This window comes from Phalaenopsis equestris, unplaced genomic scaffold, assembly GCF_001263595.1.
Source record: "Phalaenopsis equestris unplaced genomic scaffold, ASM126359v1 Scaffold232970, whole genome shotgun sequence".
Lineage (NCBI taxonomy): Eukaryota > Viridiplantae > Streptophyta > Magnoliopsida > Asparagales > Orchidaceae > Phalaenopsis > Phalaenopsis equestris.
The window spans coordinates 9,013-14,922 of record NW_018250927.1 but is presented as its reverse complement, the minus strand read 5'-3'; positions in this window follow the sequence as shown (position 1 = coordinate 14,922).

Genomic DNA, 5,910 nt, shown 5'->3' with positions numbered 1-5,910 from the left:
AATCCATGCACTTCATTTACTTCTTGATTTGGCTAATCCAGATGTTAAAATTTGTTGTGAGAATATGTAAGAATCGGGCTGCTATTGTCTCATTCAATAATTGGAAAGAATCACATGAGGTTGTATGAATGAGAATGTAGTTCATATGATTGAGTGCAAATAAATAGGGAAATATTCATCGAAGGGTGTAGAACTAGAGGACTTTAAAGTGACAGGTTAAAGACCCCAACTTAGTTTATTGTTTTAGGTTCTGATTTGAGATGTTAGCCCCCAGGTGGAGGGTATCGAGAAAACTCTAGAGTGAGAGCTAGTATCTTCCTTGTCTAGCCGGTCTTCAGAACTATTCAAATTTTAAATTAGCCAATGTTCTTTATAGCATCTCTAGTAAGGGTAAAGAATATTATTGCTCCTATTTGGAACAACATAATATGCATGCTTCCACAACATAATTCTTATACTTATTATTGATTCATGATAAGGAAAAAGATATTTTCATATTTAGTGTTTTTCTTCTACAAAAAATCAAGTTATCTGTTTAAGTTTGCTCTATTTTTGTCCAAATATTAAAATTACCAAAAATATTTAAACTTTCTTTACTGCAAAAACATGTTTAGCTTAAATAATTATCTTTTTAAAAATAAAAAGTTTTTCAAAAAGTACATATTGCATATCTTCCCTGTGGGTTCAATATTCAGGTCTTAATCAAAAAGTCCTATATTACTTGATAACGATATGTATACTTGCGTAGTATCCCAATATATATATAAATTAAAAGTTAAATTCTTATTTTTCTTCAAGATAAATTTTTTGGTTTTGTTGTAAAATGAGGAAATGTAAGTGAAAAATATAATTAGAATTATTGTTATACTGTTGCATTTAAGCAGTTTCGGGATCACTCATCTAGTAGTGCATTGTCGAGAGGGGACCGAGCTGAAAGGGGGTGCACTGCAAGAAAATATGCTAAAATATGTCCTTTGATAGCTATGAAGAATTGCAATAAAATCATCGACCACCTAGTTAAATTTTTGGACAGTGTTGGTCGGGTCATCAAATATTGCAACGGATTAACTTTTAAAAAAAGGGTAAATAATACATCAAAATAATAGGTTATTTTAAGTAAATATTTTATGCTTATTTTGGTGATGTTGCACTTTAAAGAAGTTTATTTTTATGTTTTTACTATAGGTATACTAATTTTAGACATTTAGAGCAAAAGAAGCAAAAAGGACCAAATTTGGAGCCAAAATAGCGAAGTTTTTAATTCTGGTACCAGATGTTCCGTATTGGCATCAGATGCATCAGATTGGTGTCAAATATGTCAAACCAAGAATAATGCGGTCTTTATAAAATGGGCACAAGATTCGCAAGATGTGCAATTTGATAGAGAGTTGGTGCATGATGTTTCGGATTTTGCTCCAAATGCACAATGGATAACTTTTTGTGGATTAAGGCAGTTCGAGATGAATTTTACACAAATTTTCAATGGGACACTTGTTCTAAACACCCCTTGGTGTAATTCAATGCATCTAGATAATTTGGAAGGTTCTTTTATGAAGGGATGAGTCTCTTCGATCAATGGACATGTCTTTTGAATTCAAAAGAGTTGACTTCAACAGAATTTTTGAAAGAATTTATAATTCTTCTTAGAGGGAGGTGGCCTTTGATAAAAGAAGAGGAGTTTTAGCTATGTGTGTGTGGCATGAAGGCATAAGAAGAGTTAGAGAGAGAGAAAGTTAAGGCCATGGAAATTTTCTTCAAGGATTGTAAGAGGAGAGGGAAGGTGAGAGATTTCTTATTCATTACACTTCTAAGAGAAACTTGAGAGTGCTTGTAAAGAGAGAATGGCTTGGAAAGAACTTCTAGGAGTTTGCTGCGTGGGAAGGATTGTGAGATAAGTTGTGCCTTTAATTTCTTTTATTTTGTAAACTTATTTTTATATATGAAATTCGTGTTTTGTTGTATTTTTCTCTTGAATTTTGAGTAGTCTTTTTTATCCTTCTTCCTACTTTGAGATATGGTTTTGTGAAAAATGGATTTTTTTATATGTTTTTAAATGTCAATAATTTATAATGATTTGAATTCCGATCTTCATTTACTTTTTGATCTGGTCAATTTAAATGTTAAAATATGTTAAGAAATATATGTTCCAAAAGGGCTATGATTTCTACAATATGGTAAGAATCACATTTGATTCATAAAAGAGTATTTCTTCCATAGAGTTGGGTGTAAATAAAAAGAGAAATATACTTTTTTGGATGTAGAATTGGAGATTTTAGGTTGACTGATTAAAATCCTAAATTTAGTCTACATATTAAAATCTTAAGATTGGAAACTGATACGGGATTGTTAGCCCTCAGGGCAGGGAGTAGTGGGAGCTCTGGAGTTGCAGCCGATATCCTCCCAGCCTACCTAACCACAGAATTAGGGACCAAACTCTTGATTAGTCAATGTTCCTTATGCACTTAGAAGAGGGTAAAGAATAGGTTTGCTTCTATTTTGCACATAATATTTTTTATATATTTTTTAAAATGATTTTAATTTCTTCACAATCCATAGACTCATTTTAAAGGGGAATGATACTTTCTTCAATTTGAACTTTCTGTCACAACATCTTAGTTCTAATTTTTGTAAATTTAGTTTTAAAAGTTTAACATTTAGATGAGTTGACTCTGTCTTTCAACTACATTTTAATTAGCATTCACTTTTTACTCTGTATTAAAACTTCGCACTTCAATTTTTGTATTTTTAAAATTGTAATTTAAATTATAATCTTAAGAACTTATTCATAGGAATTTCTAACTTTCCTTTGAGATTGATAGCTAGGACTCCATTAGAGCCCTTTATTACTTGAGTGATATGTATAATTGCATTATTTTTAAAGGGGATTTAGCAATTTAAAATTTTTTAAATGATTATTAAAAGATAAAATTATTTTAATTGAAGTTATTTTGTTGGAATTAATTTGCATATTTGCTATTGTATCTGCCGTGTGTATTTTGTAATATTCAAAAATCTTTCTAAAATTAATACACTAAATCCACTCGCATTAAGTTTTTGGCACCGTTGTCTGTGATCGAACCCGAGTCACCCTCTTGATAGGCAGTTAGTTATACTCACCAATATACTACAACGATGATAAGTGTGCAATAAATATTTTGAAACGCCTAAAAATTACCTACTTTTTTATATAAATTTTATGCTTAATTTTAATGATTTTTAATGAAATTACACTTTAAAGGAATGTTTTTTACATATCTTCGGTTTTAGGCATAAGAAATGAACATTTGGATAAAATATAGCAAAAATGGTGTAATTTAGAGTAAAAACGAGCAAGCAAGAAAATTCTGACTTGGCGTATTTTTATGTCTTTCTATGCTTAATATACCTTACACTTATGACATGTTTTTGAATGAAATTACACTTTAAAGAAAGTTTTTTTTATGCTTATTTTGTAATTGTATATGTTAGGAGCAAAAAATAACTGAAACAGGGCAAAACGGAGCTAAAACAGAGGCAAACGAAGCAAAACTGTGGAGCTGCTATAAAGCGGCGTAAGATGCGTCAAACTGATGCATGATGCACCATTTGACAAAGAACTAGCGCATGATGTGCCAAAATCAGCGCATGATGCTCAAGAGATGACTTTTTGCAGATTAAGGCGGATTGGAAAAAATTTTGCACAAATTTTCAATGGGACACTTGTTCTACACACCCCTTGGAGTGATTCATTGCATCTATACACTTTGAAAGGTTCTTTTATGAAGGGATATGCTTCTTGGATCAATGTGAATGTCTTCTAAATTAAAAAGAGTTTACTTTTGGATAGAATTATGAAGAAAATTTTGAATTTTTTTTTTAGGGAGGAGGCCTTTTATAAAAGAGAGGGAAGTCTAGGGCTTGAAGAGGAGTTTTTTGGTGTGTGTGTGTGTGTGGCGTGAGAGTGAGAAGATAGAAAGGTAGAGAGAGAGAGAGAAAGTTAAGGGCTTTGAGATTTTCTTTAAGGATTGTAAGAGGAGTGGTAAGGTGACATATTTCTTCTTCATTACATTGCTAGGAAAGAATTGAGAGTGCTTGTTAGGAGAGAAAGGCTTAACGAGAACTTCTAGGGATTTGTTCGTGAAGGATTGTGAGATAATCTGTGGCTTTTCTTTCTTTTTTTGCTTTTATTTTTTAAGATTTTTTTTATTAATGAAATCAATGTTTTATCGTATCCTTCTCATGAATTCTGAGCATTATTTTTTATCCCTCTCCCTATAATGAGATTTGGTTTTGTGAAGAATTGATTGTTTTATACAATTTTAAATTTTAATAATTTGGAGGATTTGAACCCAGATCTTCATTTACTTTTTGTTTTTGCCAATTATAAAGTTAAAATGTGTTGAGAAATATATGTACCAAAAGGTCTATGATTTTTACAACATGAGGAGAATCACATTTGATTTCATGGGAGAGTATTTTATCCATCGGATTGAGTGCAAATAAATAGGGAAATATACTTTGTTCAATGAAAAATTGGATATTTTAAGGTGATAGATTAAAATCCCCAATTTGGTCCAGTTGATTGAAAAATAATGTGAGATTGTTAGCCCTCAGGTGAGGGAGTAGTGGGAGCTCTGGAGTCGCAACCAGTATCCTCCCACCCAAACCAGAAAATTAGAGATCAACCTCTAGATTAGTCAATGTTCTTTTTACACTGGAAATAGGGTAAAAAATAGTATTGCTCCTATTTGGCACAAAACAATTTTATATATTTTCAAATGATTTTAATTTCTTCACAATCCATACACTCATTATAAAGGGTAAGGATGTTTTCTAAAATTTGAACACTTCGTCACAAAACATTGTTCAGTCTTAGTAAATTTAACTTTGAAGTTCAGAAATTAGTTTAGTAAACTTAGTTCTTTATATTACATTTCTGTTAGCATTCATTAAACCCATTTTAACTTTTCTTTCTTACTTTGCTTTTTATATTTTGAATATTGTGATTTATGTTATTATCATTAGAATGTTCATCTTCCAAACTAAGACTTGAAAGTAGTAGACTAGAATTAGCCTAAGAGATCTTATTGCGCTTCTCTGTGGGATCGATACTGGGGTTTTTAAGGAAAGTCCTATATTACTTAAAGAGATACGTGTACTTGCGTAGAATCATTAGTGTGTGAACTATTTCATATATTTTATAACATTTTGATTTTAACGGCTAAATATAAATTGGGTCAAGTTTTTTATCATATTTTGAATGCTAAATTGCTGCGTAATTTTGGGACAGGTCAAGTTTTCACCACTGTTCCTGAGGATTTAAATTGACACAAAAAGCAGAAAAATAGCACACAATAGGGGTGCATCAAGTTTTTTGGCGCTGTTGCCGAGGAAGCCCCAGCGACTTTATATATGCTTAAAATTACAAGAAATTGATACTGCTGCTAGAAGATTTAATTCCCGACAACGTGCGTCAAAAACTTGACAACGGTTATAGATTTGATAAAGGGTGTATAAAATATTCAATAATTGCAAAGTCACACTTATCAATGCAAGTATACGTATCCCTCAAGTAATACATGCCTCAAATGGAGTCCTGGATATCGATCCCACATGGAGTAATATTAGAGGCTACGAACTAAGATTTTAGAAAATCAATACTTAATCACAACAATATGGTTCAAATTGCTTATCTGTCACTAATAGACAATTAAAATAAATATGTAATTTTAATAACTCTTAAATAACTAATTCTACTAATAAAGTTTCTAATGTGAAGTTCAATATATAAGAAAGCATACTTCTCCTTGTAAAGAAATTAAAGTGAATGGATAAAGTGAATTAGTTCAAATTAGATTGTGTCAAATAAGAGCATACCTATTCTTTACCCTTTGGTCCAGACATAAAGAACATTGACTAATCCTATGCTTA